Below are 19131 nucleotides of genomic sequence, written 5' to 3' on the forward strand. Positions count from 1 at the left end.
GTTGGAAGAGATCTTGGAGATTATCTGAATTTTTTAAAGTCATATTCAGGAGAAATGTTCAAACTAAATACAAAAGCCAGCATTTTGTATTCTAGCCACATGAAAGATAATAAAGCTATAAAATTTTATACGATTGTTGGGTATATTCGTACATGGTATTGTATAAAAATATTGCTCTTAAAAAACTCAAGTTTATAAAAATCCTAAAAATGTTTTGTTCCTAAAAATCAGATTTTGTGATTCCAGTGTTGATATTTTGATGTAAATAAAAAATAAACGTATTAAAATCGTATAAGTTGTTTTGTTCCTTATCCTGCTACTGTGCAAAACCCTCTCAGTTTATAAATATTTGGAAAACACTCTGCTATTCGACAAGACAATCGAGTAAAGTTAAGTGATATCGCCATCCATAGATACTCATAGTTCTTCGAATAGGTGTCTATTTATTGAAATAAAATAAAAATTGATGGTATGGTGGAACATAAATTTTAATATTTAATGTTTTCAGTTGAACAACTTTAAAAAAAACGGACAGAGTACTAAAATTAATATAAACTTTATTATAATTTCTTTGTACCTTACAATGTATGTTATATACATTCATGTGCAGTCTCGAGATACCGAGTGTCGTTTTAATTGACTACAACGTGTAGAGGTATAATGTTAAGTTAATCCTACACTTATTTACCTTGAGCATGTTTAAAGCAGTCGTTTTTATTTATTAAAGTTACAAGTACTACATCATACATAGTACTAAATCTACTGAATATTTTACAAAATCTTCCATCTAAAATGTATGACAATTGAAGTAAACATAAGAGTTTCAAAAAAAGGAATTAAAAAAATACAACATAAAACATATACAAGATAGAATAAGCACAGAATAAAATTAGCAGAAATTTTTGGTAAAGTAGAAAAAAAATAGAAATAAAAAAAACATCAGCAAACAGTGAATTGGGTTCTATATAGGTACCCAATAATGCTTTCTCTAAAACCGATCAGCCCTCTACCGAATATATCCAGTTCCGCATAAGATATTCGTGCTTGGACTCCTAGGTTGGTTTTTGTAGGAGAAATTTGGAAAATATTTCCCGTTTTAATGATTATACCCAATAGCTCGACTATTGAATAGTAGTCCAACTTGTTTATACTCGTAGTACTATGTAATGTTATCTGAGTATGTTTGTGCCATATGTTCGGGATAAAAACTAGCTGCGTTAAAAACAAGTTTACTTATATGATTTTTTTACTTACCTACAGAACACATGGAACATTTTGCTACCCCACAGAAATTGTTCATATTTCTGGATAATAACAAAGAAATCGTACTAAATAAATCTACGTTTTTATATTTTTCATATATTTGTCTCCATAAACACATCAGAACTCAAGGAATAAATCAAATAAACATATCCGAATTGTGATTGATTTTGATTTATCGTATCGTCATAGATTTTTCTGTTAATAAATAATTGTCACCTTTTTTTCAAAAAAATCTTACAGTTCTTGAATATGTATAGTTGGTAACTCAATAAAGAGTGATCATCATTATAGTATCGATAAAATAAATAGTTGGAATTTACTTTGTCGTACAAAGTATTTCTGTACAAATTTTACATTTGACCTGACGAAGAATGTACTGCTTTAAATATTATAGTTAGAGTCCAGTCTCTTGAAATGAAATTCTTGTAGTTCTTACAAAAACAAGTATTCTTGATATCTTTATAATTATAAAATAGGTTTTAAATTAATTTGTATTTTAAGTTGTTTTAATTTAATATTTTATGAAATTCCAAACAGTACGAAAAAAGTATATTTTTACCTACAAACAAACATTATATGACTTAGCATTTAACTCTTTAAAGGTGACAAAATTCCGTTTAGTATTTTGTTATTAATTAAAATTTTACTATTAAAACCGTTCGAATAATTATGTCTTTACATATGAAATTGGCGTTTTTGAATGGCACGAATAAAAAGTTTTTTTTTTAAATATAATATATTTAATGAATAAAATTTTATATTGAGAGTTGAGTGCCAGATTGGTACCATTGCTTTCTATGCACTTTTGCCATTTTATAGGGAGTACATTGACCCCTTTAATAAAAAAACCATTTGGAAATCAATAAAATCATTGACAACTGCCCCATCAAAGTTAAATTTTTTGGAAAAAAATTGTCATTTGTTGGAGCAAGGGAGCATGGTGGGTGTCTTAGACATCCCAATTGAAGCAAATCTAATTTGGCAGCAGCAGCAGTGCAGTGTGTAGTATAGGGTTGACGTGAAGCAGCAGTGGCCTAGAGCGATATGATTGCAAGCATGGTTGTTTAACAGCTAGCTTTTCCATTATGGTTTGCAGTTGCTGACAATTGACATCTGTTATCGTTTGGCCAGCTTAATGAAGGTCATAGTGAATGACCCCGGCACTCGTCCACTAAACACACAAGTAACTTTTTCAGAGTAAATTTTTAGTTTTGGGCACGATTTGTCTAGTTTGTCTAAGTTCAGCCATTGCGATGAGCGCTTCCGATTACCGTACAGGGTCCACTTTTCATCACAGGTAATAATTCGATTTGAAATCCCTTCATTATTGTGCCGGTTGAGTAATGTAACGCAGCAGTCGAAGTGTGTTTGTCCATTTTCTTAAACACCACAGCCTGCAGCTATCTAGTTGTTAGCATGTAGTTTGGATGGATGGATTCGCTTCAATAATAGCCTTAAATTTTTCGTTATCATCTTTTGTCTCCATCCGACCACGGGGCTTTTTCTGCACTTCGAAAACGTTGGAACCAACTGTGTTTTCTTTTGCGATACCGCCGCCAGACACCATTTTCCGTTTTATAAAAAGAGTGACGTAAAGAAAATAAATATAAAAGGAAAACGAGATGAATCATGGTTTTCGAAAAAGTTGAATTTGAAATTCCCAACCAAAGCGGCGATATATGAAGTGAAAGTGGTCAGTACGACAAAAGGGCAATTTTATATGTAAGAGATTAATAACCTTAGAGCTTAGAGTAGTAGAAATTCCTTATAAAAATAATCTTAATAATAATTAATAATCTTTAAGTTTAAGTTCACCGTCGACTTTGATCGTAGTACACTAAAAGGCGCAATAAAGCTAAACAATTTCAGCGATACAATATCAGTCTAGCGATGGTTTTACAAACGTAACACAAGCTAGAACCGGCTACAACCAGATATTGATACCGCATGTTGCATGTAATGGCCCTGTGCTATCATAAAACATAGGTACGCCACCGGAATCCTGGTACTATACATTGCTATTGACGGTTGTTTTGTGTGATTTTAATAGTCGAATACTAAAATTTCAATAAATACTAGTTTCGCACGTAGAACTATTAGACTACGTTCATCTATCACAATTAACGGATAAAGATGAAATAATTAGTAATAAATTAGAGAGGTTATAGTTACTAGACGTCTGCTAAGAACGGAATTTGCGACGGGGTCATATAAAGGATCTTCATTACTACGTGGGTGTCATGTCAACCCGGGAATAATACTCTTTTCTAAAAAGGCCGGCAACGCACTCGCGAGCCTTCTGGCATTGAGAGTGTCCATGGGCGGCGGTATCACTAAACATCAGGTGAGCCTCCTGCCCGTTTGCCCCCTGTTCTATAAAAAAAAATACACAGAATACACCAGAATCGAATAAATGTAAACAAAATAATATATTATATAATACCTAAGTAACAATATACTCGTGTGAATTGTCCAGAAAATATATCGAAAAAAACAGACAGATGCCATAATATTATAAGAATGTTATTCATGTAATATCTATAAAAAGCGTTTGATCTAATAAAAGAGAGGCATAAAAGCGACGCGGCAAGATCGATGCAGATGGAATATTGACATGCTCGTAAGAATCTGTCCAAGTTATAAGATTTGCGTAATTTTTATAAATACCTTACTTAATTGACCTTAATTTTGTTTTAACATTTTTTATGATATTCCACATCGAAATTCTATATACCATCATAGAAAGTTGTTAAAAAAAAGATACAAAACTTGACTTACGCATAACTTAAAGAATATAACCCTTTCATAACAAGTAAAGGAGAAAGGACCTTCTTGTGAATTTTGCCAGTGTTAAAATGTATCGTTCTGTGTGTATACCGCAACATTGTTAATGCGCACGTGAGTGGCGCTTTTCATGTGTTAATATCTATACAATGTATTTATTATAACAGCATATGCCAAGGAAACAGATACTTGATTTAACATAAACATTACTTAACTTTGATTAATTTCGTCAAGTACTTAAATTTAACAACCGTTTATTTTGTATACTAACTAAACCTGTTCTAACGCATATTTAAGGAAATTGTTGACTTGCATTGTCACATGTTGAACAGGAAGTTGGTGAATTTACAGGCATGACCTATAAATTGCGAGATCGTTTATTACTAAACAACATGTAAGGTGCATAATAAGAAACCACAAATGCTGATTGGTTTTCGCTCGATTGACGAACACTTGTTCAGCCAATGTTCAGAAAGATCTGATGTAGTATTGGATGAACCTAGATGTGACTAGTGTCCCAACGAATGGACGACAAAGAAAACTGTCTACTCTAAATCCTTCTTTACAATCATACTTGACAGAATCCAATTATAATTTCTACACAAAAATATCTTAATAAATAGTTTGTTCAATAAGAGCAAAAAGTTCCCACCTTAAACCACACTCAAAAATAGCATTTCATTTTCTCGATTGAGAACCAAAGAACTCTTTGTAAAAAGCCGTGTCATTGAGGCAGCGACACGAAATTGTTTCGACGGTAATATCCTTCGAGTGCAGGCAATTTGAGAGTCGCTAACAAAATAGAAAATTTGTTCAGCTCTGATTTCTGTTTGCACGAATTCAGAACGTTTAAATTGCTTGATGTATCGCATTTGGCTTTCACTCAACAGTTCGTTTTGAAGTATCCATGTATGTCAATAAAACTAATAATTCTCTTGATTTATTCACGATCTGGACGTCCGCTAGTGATTCTTGGAAAGGACGCTAAAGGGATTATATAGATGATATAAAGAATATGTAATATAAAACTATGTACATCCTCACACCTTTTTCCCAAAGGGAAAGGCGGAGACCACGATGACCACTTGTTACGTACCTTTCTCGCTTCTCATCCACTTTCATGATATTTACCATGCATACTTGTTGGTTGCAAGTACATACGACCTTTACTATTTCTAATTGTACTTTTCTTTACGAAATATTTAATTTAAAACATGAAAGAAACATATGAAACACAAGACCGACAAGGCCTACCGACTAACACTAACTAACACTATTCGTAATTTCTACTACTCAAAATTTTTATAGACTCTAATGACCTCTTTTAAAAAAGTAATTATCTATTCCTTTGGATAAAACCCGGTATTTTAAATATCAGTTACGAGTGCGATTGGAGATAAAAATAAAAGGTCAAACATATATCAAGATTTATTCTTAAAAATCCACAATACCAAGTACACAGACGCCGAAGTAAACCTGTAACATGAAAGTTTATTTCAAATCTGACAAACGTTCAGGACGACATAACAATGCAAAGTACGAACTTGTACGGGTGTCGCAAACTTTCTGGGATAAAAACTTTCCTATTTGTTAGCTCGAGTCCGCTGTATGCATGTGAAATTGCATCAAAATCCGCTTAACCGCCGTACCGTGATCCAGTAACAAACTGGAGAGTAGTACAATTTGATTGAACTAACGCTTTTTCTAGGTTCTAGCTTGGCACGTACGGGATTAGCGGACTCGTTGATGCCTCTGTGTTTTTGCTGAGGGATATTGAAACGGCCGAATTTCGATACGACAGTAATTGACAAAAAATCCATGAGATTTGAAATTGGAACAAAAAATTTTATAGAGTACCTATTTGATTAGTTTAATCACAATTCTTTGAACAACTTTTAAATAATTTGTTTTATGTTATTTCATTTTTTTGTACCTTTCCCTCAAAGGTCAAACCCGCAAGCCCCCCGGCGTTGCAGGTGTCCGGCGGCGATTAGAACCTTAATCAAAGTGGCCCAGCTTGCCATGTCCAATAAAAAAAATTCAAATGGTTTCTTCATAACGAAATTAATAAGATAGCTAGATAGTATAGCTAGTACTTATTCGACCATAGTAGACTGTGAAGGGGCTCGCCCATTAAAGGCTAATTTAAGGATGACAATACCGAGAGTTTGCACGACAGTTTAGTTTAGATACTGAAACCTATTCACCAGATTACAAAACCATTTCTTTATCTTTTTTCAAGTTCCATTTTTCAGCAGAAATTTTTTGACAATTTAATAAAAGCTATTAAGTTTCCCTCAGCTCTGTTTGCTTACTGTGATAAGTACACAACAGATATATGAATTTGTTACAGAGAATACAAATTAATTTCTATGTAAGCACAGATATAAAAACAAGGTACAAGAAAAATATCTAGCAAAAATAACAAGGATTTATATCAAAATAATAATAAATGGTATCCCTGTGACGTTTCCATTTGTCTTCCTTCTGTGAATCGTGTAACGACATCATTTTCCTTCCCATGAGATTTTCCGCACAAAACTTTTGGGATACGCCACGCCCGACGTTTGATTCGAAACTTTTTTTCATATTTGTATCATATCCATTGTTATTTTGTTACAACTTTCAGAATAAGTTTGGCAATAAAGGTATGTTTTTGGAAACAAGTATACGTTTTTAAGCCGAAAAAGACACAAGTATAAAAATCATATCGAATTACTAACAATTTTTTAAAATATGTGTTTTTAAGATGTAAGCTATTATTTATCCCATAATCCCATGAGCACAAACCACAGACAATATCAGTAAGAGACCATTGAGAGTAGTACCAACTTTACGGAACAAAATAGCTACGTTAACGAAATTTCACTTACGTTCCGTTTCACCGAATAGAGATGGATGGACCTTCACGTCTCTCTTGATCAAATGAAAATTGAAATGACAAACTAAACCAATAACATTATATGGCAAATAGACGTAAAATTGGCGCCCTAATAAGGAAATGGTTGAATTAAAATCCTAAAACCAATATTTGAAACATAAAATATTCCAATATACACGTGAATTAAAAAACAACCTATTATATCTATAGAGTTCGGAAAAAGTCGTTACAAATTTGAAACCAAGCCCAATGTTGATCGCCCCATTCTTCCTTAGGGGTCTTTTCTATGGCATTTTTGTACGCTTTCACCGCATCTTCAGGGCTCGTGAAGCGTGTTTGCTAAGAAGTTGTTTTATCTTTAGTTCTTGGGAATAAATGAAAACACTAAACACACACTAGGCAGGCCAAAAAGAAGATGGGCTTATGACTGGATAAATAGCCGGAAAAGACTGGCATATCATTGGCAAAGATAGAACATCTAAAATGGGTTGGAGGAGGCCTTTCTGTAAAGGGGTTCATACAAACATATTCACAGGTCATACACTGATTTAGCTATAAGTATGTTTTGGGTCTAATTCAGTAATATTTTTGAAGGCAAGTTAAGTAAGCAATAATTGTATGGCTACACACCTAAACATTTTTTGTTTCGCTGGAATACAAATGCATACACACCAAACGCGTTAAGCACTGAACCAAGTGACAATTGAACTATTGTGCATATAGAGATGCTCTTTTATTAATACATAAATCTAGAAAGCTATATTTACGCATTGTAATGATCTTTATATCAATTCAATGCGTAAATTGCCTTAAAAGCTTAATGAAGTGGGAATATATTTTTCAATATGTTTAAAACAAATGTCTTATTATTCTATTAAGTGCTAAAATGACCACTTATTCTTTAATACCCGGTCTCGAAACATGCACAATTACGTGTCTAGTACGAAAATGCAACATTGCGTGCTACACACGAAATACGTGCATAGAAATATAAGCTAAACTACTCAATAAATTAAGCCCAATTTTCTATAATGTTGTTTTCATGCTGTTGGTTGAGATCCTTATCTTCAAGAACTGTAATAAATTTCAGGTAACCACCATGCTTATGTGTGAAAATATTGTGTGTGTTTAACTTGCTAGAATTATATTTTATTTCATGTTTCCCGTGGGTTAAAAATTCTTGACAAAATTTTTAAACCTATTTAATAAGACAAAAAAAATTACATTACTAATTTGTACAGTATTTATTCTTCTTTATTCACGAAATGTACGCTTGTCCGATTCGAAGTCAGGACACTATATGTATGCACTCCGTAAGTAAAAAACGAATTGGATTTGATATCCGGGAATCATACTTAGCGCTAAGCATTGACTTTGAAATTTCCTCTAATTTCAATACAATTTTAATAGAACGTAGTTTGATTAAAAAACAACATTTATCTGTAAGAGGATTATTTAGATTAAAAAAAAAGAACTATCTATATTAACAATTTCAATGTAAGCAATTATGTTCAATTTAGAAATAGGCGATATTTATCAAAGCTCTAGAAATTATGTAGGCATCTGTTGTACTGTCAATGTGTGAACTTTTGACCTTCGTATCATAAAGCCAAGTAGACAAAAATAGAATATGTATCAAACAATTTAAACATGATAATGAAAAGCCTATAGATATCAGAACGCATAGAATGTTTTGAGGTATTTATAAAAAAAATATTAGCCTATAATATTAGTCTGTGTATATTTATCCCATTATACTATTATAATTTTAGTTTTTGTTTTTAATGGTAACACTTTTAAATTACACAACCAATTTTAAGCATTTCTTCGTAAAGCTATATTATCCATGTACACTAACATCACGCTACGATAAAATTGATTCAATGCACTTGATTCATATTGTTGCAAAAGCTTTCCTTAGTTCGATCTCAGAATCGGGTCGAATTAAAAAAAATATATTTATAGTGGATAGTTCATTTATAGGTAGGCTTTATTTTAAATCAAGTTTAATTAAGGCGTAATGTGGGTGAAAACGCAGTTTTTTAGTTTCATATTAAATAGTATATCTAAGCCACAAAATGTCACATTAGAGAATTATGTATTAAACGGAGTATTCTAAAACAATTTTAATTTATTATAACACTCAGTTGTTATGTAATCCAGGATATCCGCGCTATACTTTAACGAAGATAGACCAATTAAAATATTGTGTTGATAAAGATATTGAGCTTTATTAATACGTCTCGCAATTAATTTCCATAAATGAAATTGGCTTTAAATGTATCTGTTATATTATCTTACTTACATTACGGACTTATCGTAAATTTCAGAAACAAACGTTGATTATACATTTAATGTCTAGATATTATGTCAGCCGGCAAATCGAATTTAATTAAAGCTTATTAACAATTGGCTAATATAAAAGTTGGTGTCAAAACTTCCACCCTTTTGTCGGCATAATTTTGCTTTAAAACAAACTTCAATATTGAATTTCCAAGCTTTGCTGCCCGTATTGTTTTCTATTGATTTGTTATCTTAGAATAAGTTATTTAATTGATAAACTCAGTGCAACATGTTTTAGTTTAATTAAATGTCCTTTTCGCCGGATGTTAAGGTTTTCATTTATAACATATACTTCTTAATAATGTTTTGGCGCTTATATTTTAGTAGAAATACAAAATAAAATCTCAAGCAATTACTTCTGTATGGAAATGTTTGTAAAAAAAACTACACATTTATCTCTTAATATGACCTGTTTTAATTAAGTGTGTTTGACCCTCAGTGAATTATATTTAACCACTTAGTATTCGTATATCATGTGTGATTACAGGAAATCACAATGTAAAAATATAAAGTATGTTTCAAAGTAATAAACTCCATGTTCAGAACACGTTAATAGAGGAAATGGTAAATCAAAGTAAAATCCTCAAACAAAGTATTAACATAAATGAAGCTCTTACGTTTTATATTCCATCGACGTTCCGATTTAAATGTTCTCCCAAAGTCTGTACATCAGTCACGAAATTAACAACAACACGTGTACGAAACACTCGTGAGTTCACAGCTTAACGCCCACACGCGTCCGCTCCAGTCAAAGGACGAGCGACGAATGAGTACTACACTCAGTCGCCCTATTTCCCTCCCAACCCCCAGGTGGGAAAAAGGCAAAAGGCATGCTCAACTAGGTACGGGCCGCGTTAAAACACGCGTAATACCTTCTTTCAGACCGTTCCATAAAGTCGAGAGCTTTCCATTTTTATTTTCAGCTATTCCACATTGTGTTTATGGATCATTTCTATTCTTTGTGGTTTTATTGAATTTTATTTAATTAGAACCACTTGTCATTTGTATGTAAGCGTTAAGTAAAGTGTGGAATTGCCTTCGTTTAATACAAATCATTATTCCGGTTTTTATACAATTTTCCATTTTATCTGATTCTCTACAAGATTTGAGTAAATATTTCAAAATATTATGAAAATATTTCGCGTTATTTGACATTCAAAGAACAATTGATTCAGACTTTCTTACTGTCAATGAAATTATAATTGGTCTAAGCTCTCGTGTAAGGTAAATATAGTAAAGGCGTTCTGGCGCAACAAAGTCACTAATATTGGTGTTAAAAATGTTTTCCTCTATAATATTAAGTTGTCGGGTTACGAAAATAAAATTTATTCGCTTCCTTTCTTCTTAAACGTAATCTTAATCTAATAGTTTGAGGGGGATTCAATCGTGGTTTTCAAACCCGATTGTTTTTTTTTTCGCAAAATGTTTTTATGTGCCCCGTATTATATGAAGCTAAGTTAAGCTAAAATTGTAAAACAAAAGGCCATGCGGAGTTGTTATTGTTAGTTTTTCTCTGGAAATGTAATGATTAAAATTAATGAGTTTCTTCCAGTTATAGACAAAACAACAAGCTTAACTGAAGTTAATAAACAAATAATCGGTAAAAAAATGTTTTATCTTATTTGTTATAAGATAAAACACAGTTCACATTTTAAAGCTACGAGCTTTTGGCTTCACGAACGCTTATTCCATATTCAAAATTAAAAATACATCGTAAAACAAACGTGCATTGAAGTGTCATTTTAAGCATGAACACAAAAGGCCACAAAATAAACACCTCCGGCAATTGTCGGGTTAAATTCCTGTATACATCGCACTGAATGGCATGTAAAAGATTCGGTACATGTTTTATATATCTTGGCCTCACGCCAGTCCAGCCATGGTATACCCACTGGAATTTTGCGAATTTCTTTTCAAAGGTAGGTAAATTGTGAATAAGTAATGGGGTGTGAAAAATGAATTTGAATCATGTGTAAAGAAATAGTTAGGCCGGCGGGTGGGTCGGAAGTTCTGCAATCTCCGTAATGACGTAATGGTAGACAAATTTCTATTAAATAAATACGATACCATAAACTCGTTGTTTCATAGGGAGTCGAATCCTGAGGACCTAAATACTCCAAGTGTATTTCTGACCACCTGAAAAGCCGTTTGCGAATGCATAATTTTATTACAATTACTTAACAGTTATGTGTTCATTGCATAACAAGAAGTCCTAATAATTCGAAAGTATGATTTGTTTCTTTGTTTGTAAGAATGTTCTTGAATGACTACTAATATAAATATAAATTGTGCTATATAGCTTATCATTTATGATATATTAGCCGCACAACCTTAACGTTGAGTTGATTCTATCATGAATTCCTACCTCCTAGTCTTTACTTTAGTCAAATTATTATTTAGCTATTAAGATGAACTAGGTTTGCGTATTCGATAATCGAGAACTGTATATGTTTTTATAACTTTGTAACGCGTTTCGAACATGAAGACTTCCAGCATTAATTTGCTCCAAATTTTGAAGTAATACAAAAGATCTTCAACATTTTAAGTTGCACAATAGAATGTAATTCCTTGGTATATTGAGCTAGGTGATAAAGCATAAATTCTAAGGTAGTGCAGTAGAGTAGTGATAGAAGCGATATAAAAAAGTTAAATCTTTTTTCGGTATGTACTGCATTTTTAGCCCAACAATACTAATTATGTATTTTATGCTTACTGATAATGGTTTAAATTTTCTATGAAAACCGAACTAAATATGGACCACATTCAATAACTGAGGCAAAGATGAATCGTTTATTGTTCGTAGAATCATATTCGAATACAACATTATTTTGTTTGATCTGAAAGTTTAATTGGATAGGCAAATTTAATTGGATTGCAAAGTTCCCCTGCCGCTACGCGTATGACAGAGGTTCAACCCTAACCACAGGTAAAGCAGCAAAAACCACGAAAGGCTAACCATAAACTTTGATTAGATTTTGTTACACGCCGCGCCACGGTACATTAAAATGCGTGAATCTCGCCTGGCAGAATTGAATTTTCTAGGTCATTGCTTCACACAGTTCGTCTTGAGATTATGCATTATTTTCTCCGTCCCTTTGAAGCGCATAGTATGTCCATTTGTGGGATTTTCCTCAAGGAAAATTCCATTTGCATAGAAAAGTTCGATGTGTGAGGAAATTCCCCTGCTCGAGACTATTTGCAATACATTATAAATTCAATAGGTGACACGTAGTTGGAAGAATAGATTTAAAGGGACGTAAACGTATGAAGATATTATCATAAAAGGTAGTAGATTTCTTATACAAATATAATATAGATGCGTGTCACGAACAACCTGTATAAATAAGGGCACGTTCCTGTTTATTGCCGACGTCTGCAATTTGTTTCACCTGTAATTTGATGTATGTACACTGAACTAAACAGAATAAAGCAGAGATTTACTTATAAAATTTCTTATTTAATATTATAAAATTTTGAACTTAAAAATTATGGAATACGTTTAGTTTGATCAATTCAAACACTTTTTCGTATGGTAGTAAGAAGTATTACAGTATACGGTTCCACATTACAACGTCCATCCAAGACCAACGTTAAATTAGCAAAAAAGCGATACATTTCATAATTTCTGTTATACTTTTATTCTATGTATTTGTCTTTTAATTAATACTGTTGCAACATGTTGTGCTTAATCTTGTGAAGCGTGCTCGTTTATAAAAATTTATAGAGTCGTTCGAAGAAAAACTGTCGCACAAAAAACAGCGCTGCCGTGCATACCAGATGCTTGTTTTTACAATACCTATTCACCATTAAAATGCAAGCTACAAACGAAACTGTAATTGAATTTTCGTAACCATTGTCGAACGTATACTTGAACAATTTTTATTGACAGTCTATATAATGCTTAAAAAAATTAATTCATAAATATTTACATAACTTTAATAAACTTTATGAAATCTCCTAATAAAATAGCCTAAAACTTATATTTTACATATATTATTGTGTGTAAATCTGTAAATTCCTTTACAGATTAAAATATTATTTTAGTAATGTTTTTTATATAATAAATAAACATATCATATGAGTTCTTTTAGTGCTATTCTTATATATTGAAAAAGGGAATGACACATCTTTAAATAGTATTTTACAAATATTAAATGCGAGTGTAATTTCTATAGAATTACGACCTTCACTTGCGGCACTGAACTTTATATGCACAAAGCTCTAGTTAATACTACCTTTAAAGTTTCTTAGTAATTAGAGGAATGTTAAACAGTTCAATAACAACGCTTTAATGAAGTAAGCAAACTTAAGTAGAAAGCAAGTCTAAGTAGAATTTAATCAGAGTCGACACGCGACGTCAGTGTGCCTCACCAACGTTGTTTCTCAACTATTATCTTGTCAATTTGGTTTAGATTGTTTACGGCCTAGTCAAAATCTATTTCAAAGTAGTTTTATTCGATATTTAAAATGTAATACGGAAACGTTGATTGTAATTATAATCTAATATACAACAGTCGTTATACCAAGTAATGACTCCACTCTATATAAGACTTTTTCCCTTAATGTTTAAGAAGATACATCAAGACTAAAAATAATCATATGTAGGACTCAATTTTATTCAATATTTCCTACATCTAGGCACATGGGCTCCTTTAATCGGTGGCTAAATATGATATGTGTACTTTCTAATATCATAGGGTGGTGGGCTTTCGTGAATGTTTGTACAAGTTTAAAAAGGTTATGATGAAATTATTGGCACAATTATTTATTTGACAATTGACGCGAAAGAATGACGATTAAAGGCTATCTGTAAACCTTTGGTTTATACGTATACGTACATTTAAATTAAGAATAATCATAGTAGTGTCTCATATAACGTCCTTGGAACATACTGGAACTCTTTTTTACACTTATATTATGTCTTAACGTTAGCACGATGACTGTCACGTATTCAGTGGAGGGATTACTCAGATCTTTTGGATAAAAAGGTATTTTAAATATGGCTACTATATAGCTATTATTGACTACTTATTTAATCAATTCAAACAATTTAAAGGTGGGTAAACTTAATAAACCAATTTCAAAATTCTTTCTCCATTAGAATGTACATATATATAATATAACTCTCTGTTTTTTATCAAAGCATAAATATAATCTAATTTTAAATGTATACCTGGTTAGCCTAAATCAAATTAAAACAAGCCTTAATTAGATGATATACTATGCCGTACATATGTACATATCGTTACATAATTCAAGTAATTGTGTCATAGTGACCAGATGTTGTATGGCACGGCGTGATTTACAATGGACTAAATTATGTCGAATGCATAAATGGGAGCTATAATAATTATTGTATCATATTATCTTAACTATAATTTGCGTTATCAGTGAACAAGTCATATAATAAAAATATATGCCTTTTTGAAAGTAATAAGTAAATACCACAAACTTCGTATTGTTAATTTTGTTAGTGGCTCAGTTGCTTTCTTGGTAGAAACTATTTTGGGTGTGATTTTTCTAATTGTGCAAACAATCCTTGCTGGTACAGTGAAGTTATAAAGTGTGTACTAGAATCATAATGGAAGACGTGTGTGAAAGAAGGCCTACTTATGTATATCGAAAATATATAAATGTATAAAGAAATACAGCTGCCAGATTACCCAGTCAGTGGAGAGAAAACAGTCCGTCAAAAATTGTATCGTATGGTTGTTGGTTATTTGCATTATTTGGTATCATCTTGATTTTTTATAAAATGATCAATGAAATAGACGAAATGTGCTGCAAAGATAGATATTAGAATTCCAACAAACAGATCTCCAATTAAATATTGACAAGCGTGCGATATTGCCTCGTCATCATGAGTACGTGTCAGGGGCGATAATGAAGAGGGAAACGTCAGTAAAAGACCTAGGAGTGCGAGTGGATGCCCAACTGAGCCATAAAATCCCTGAAACCCTTACATTAAAGCCATCAAGCTTTGGTTAGAAGTGTGTTAGAGTGTAACTCATCTGTTGGGCTCCGTATGAATCAAAATACTGTCTTATGTTGGAATGCATACAGGATAATTTATCCTACACGATACCTTTATAACATACTGTATGGCATTTATCCCTACTATCCTTTAATGTACCCAACATTATTTATCTTAGGGATGATGTGGTACAGGAAATTTGGAAACCAGACGGGACTGCCAACTATGTACTGAAAATCTTGGGGGGGGGGGAGTATGCAATCAAATAACTGGGTTTCTTTGTACTTATGGGACCACACGATTATGGGACATGTGCGGTGCGACGGCGACGGCCAAGGTTATTTGAAGAACAACTCTGTGGTTAACAGTGTGGTAAACAGAAACCGGTTATCAAAGATGTTGCGCCGTCACTATCAACATATTTATATGTTCGCAGAGTGAATTCACAGTAAAGATATTGTGTATGTTATGGTTTAAATATAAATACTTTATTTTATTTGTTCTCGACATTATCGAATGGTTTTAGTCTGTAAGGAATATGTATTTCTGTAAATAAATACAATTTTTTAGAACGTAACCTTCACTAGGTATAAAACTCATATATTAAAGGTATGCCGTTTTATTTTTTAACCTGTAAGGGTAAAAAGGAAATTGGAGTGAGCTCGTTTCGTGTGATTTTATTTTTTACATGCTAAATAGAAACAAAAGATTACTGTTAGTATGAATATTTATTCAAGAACATTCTTTTAATACAAATATTGTATTGTCGATTTAAATATCAATATTTAAATACTTAGCAATCAAAGAATAAAATATATTTATATAAAAAACTTTGAATTTTATCAAAGTAAATGTTGCTGAAATAACTACACGAAATTTTATAATGTACATTCCAAGATTTTTGCTATAATTAAAAACAAATAATTCAACTTAAAAGTGAAAGTGTGATAAATTTATTTTGAATAAAAAGATGTGTTGTAATGTATGTCTAAGCAATGACGCTGGTATCAGCTGCCATTGTCATTATATGTCACAGGCCTCGTTAATTTACGAGGTACAACGTCAAAGTGTAATTAGTTTAAAGCCGTTAATACTTGTGGTTTATTCGATTTGTCAATATGACTAGATCGGCAAATTAAAGACATATATACGATAGTCTATACTAATAGTAATTTCATTACATTATTATTAATTTCGGAGAAATGGCGTTAGTGTCAGCTGCCATTGTCGAAGTCAAAGTCAAAGTCAAAAATCATTTATTAATTTAGGTAACACGATGTATACTTATGAACGTCAATAACAAAGAAATTACACATTAAATGCTTCTTATTTTGCATTTACTGCCAGTTCTCAAATCAAGGGCGTAGAACGGAAGAGAAGAACTGGCAATAAACTCTCCGCCACTCTTTTGAATCGCCAAGTTTTTTTTTGTTTGTATTACACAACGTTTGTAAGGAACTGCAACCATTACACCATGTTCCACGTGACATATTTAGTAATAAATAATAATAAAATTAATTAAAGCACAGATATGTCTCAGACTGTCCGTCGCATATAATAAGCAAATATTTTAAATTTTTTGTCACAAGCCGAATCTCTTTTTTCACCAGAAATGCAACGTCTGTGGTCTCAACAAAGTCGGATTCTGCCGCATTTCTGTGATTATATCTGAAGAGGCATGTGAACTAATCACAGTCAAACGAAACGCGGCGTACTTTCGTGTTTCGTTTTATATTTTTACTTCGTCCTCCCAGTAACTGTATAAACCTATTGCGTGGTTGTTTTAACTTCTCTTAGGTAATTTTATATATATGAGAATTCATTACTCCTTCGAGTGCTTTACAATAGTCCATTCTAGTACAAAATTTTCGCAACTTTCGTGTAGTATTATAAAGTATTCGTATACGTTTATACAATAATATCAGTTTTTGGCAGCTGGAAATTATCGACTTACGATACAATAGTTTTCTAAACGTATTTCATTCGAGTATTGTACGTTCCTGATTTTGTGTAAATTGTCAAGCGCTTAAGTTTTCCGTACAAAAATATCCAAAAATCTTTAATAGCTAATCGACTTTATGTCTTGTTTATTAGCATTGAGTTTTTAAAACATTCATAAAAAACATCATAAAATCACCCACATGCGTGAGCAAACACATTAAACTTTTATACGCCTTCACGTGTCAATCAATCGCGCGCTTGAATAGACAATCTTATCATTTATTAATCGCATAATCTATATACACAAAACATACAAGGGTTTCACTCGATTCATGCAGCACATTTTCGAAGCATTTTTGGAGGACACAAATATAGGGTTATTTTATTGAAATGAAACGGATTAACAGAGTTAAATTACTTGATTGGTACACGTGATAGCAATAAACTTAATGTCATCCTTCTTATTGCGCTTGATATTACTTAATTATTGTAAGGACCTATGTAAAACGAATTATTAACATTTAATTCGTATTACATAATGAAGTTATGGTGCATCCCCACCGTTATTCGTTGGAACCCATACGTTAAATATTTGGATATACAAAAACAGTCTAATTAAATTTCTAAAATGTATTTCATCCTATCAAAGTTTTAGGTCGAGAATAATTTCTGATACGATTAATTTACTAAAATAGAAGCAATCAATTATAAACTGAGCTATCTCATTGAGATCGTCTCATGTATTTTCATTCAAAAAAAATATGAAAATAACTAATGTACGTGATTTTGTTTTTAATTTGGAATATATTATTGAAATTACCTTTTTAACAAACTTAAAACAATTCTGTCGTGTAACATTTTTTTGTGTATGGTGTAGTTCTGCCGCCGTTGGTCCAAGACCAATGGAAATATGTGTCATGATTCCGATTTAAAGAAGAAGTTTTCAGAATATTATAATAAACTGTCATAACTTGCGATTCAAACATTGTAGTACACTCGGTATTATCTTATAATAACTAGAACGAGAGCTAAACATCATAAACTATCTTATTATTATTAAAATTATCTTATAAATGTCAAAGTAATTCTAAACTTATTTCTAACCAACAGTATGACGTATAGTGGTCATGACAAAACAAATCCCAGTAAACTTTAACAATATTATTAAAGTGATCATTATAGTATATTAATAAAAATTCAATTCAATTTCTTGATAAAAATATATATATATATATATATATATATACTTTATCAAAATATGCACTTCGTTTTTGCTACCATCGAAAGATAGGAGCGATACATTATCTTTGAAGTGATACTCAGCATATAAAAATCTTTTATCCTTTTCAATGATTTTCGTGTAATAGACTCTTGAATCTTTGTTGTAACAGTTACCACATCGCTTATTGCAGCTGTAAACTAAAGCTTAGCTGTCTAATATAAATTCAGTGACTAAAAGATAAACATTCATACGGGATTAAAACGTTTAATCTAAGTGTAATATATTATTTGTACATATAATTGTAATATTGTGATAATTGAATGCGATTTAACTAATTTAAAATTTATTCGAGGATGCTGTTCCTTCCACCTAAAGAGAGCAGAGCGGTCAGAAAACTTTGATAGCGCGATATGTAGATGTGTCAATACATTCTTAAATGTGTGGTCCTCGTGTAAATTAAAGACTTGCGATTAGCCTTGACAGTTAATATTGATCTAGGACGCGGAGGAACTTAATGTTATATGATATAAAGAATAAAGAATATTGATAGTGCATTTCTCATTTCAACATGAGCTCCACTCAGATTTAACCTAAAAAGTTTCTATTATTCACAACACATGAATGCGTAACATTCATACAACCGCACAATGCTCGACCCCACCAAATTCATGTTTACGTCAGGAACACTGCAATGAAGTGTTTCATATTACTCCATATTAAAAA

At 31.9% G+C, this 19131-nt stretch overlaps 1 protein-coding gene across 1 annotated transcript in view; it reads right to left on the minus strand.

Annotated features, from left to right (window-relative positions):
* LOC123710879 (acid sphingomyelinase-like phosphodiesterase 3a) overlaps positions 1-9976 on the minus strand; it is a 36135-nt gene extending 26159 nt beyond the window's left edge. Inside the window, exon 1 of the mRNA XM_045663163.1 lies at positions 9889-9976. The gene's annotated coding sequence lies outside the window, so the exon portion shown is untranslated. The remainder of the gene's footprint in view (positions 1-9888) is intronic.
* Between the last annotated feature and the right edge of the window lie 9155 nt (positions 9977-19131).

This window comes from Pieris brassicae, chromosome 1 (assembly GCF_905147105.1).
Source record: "Pieris brassicae chromosome 1, ilPieBrab1.1, whole genome shotgun sequence".
NCBI classification, from domain to species: domain Eukaryota; kingdom Metazoa; phylum Arthropoda; class Insecta; order Lepidoptera; family Pieridae; genus Pieris; species Pieris brassicae.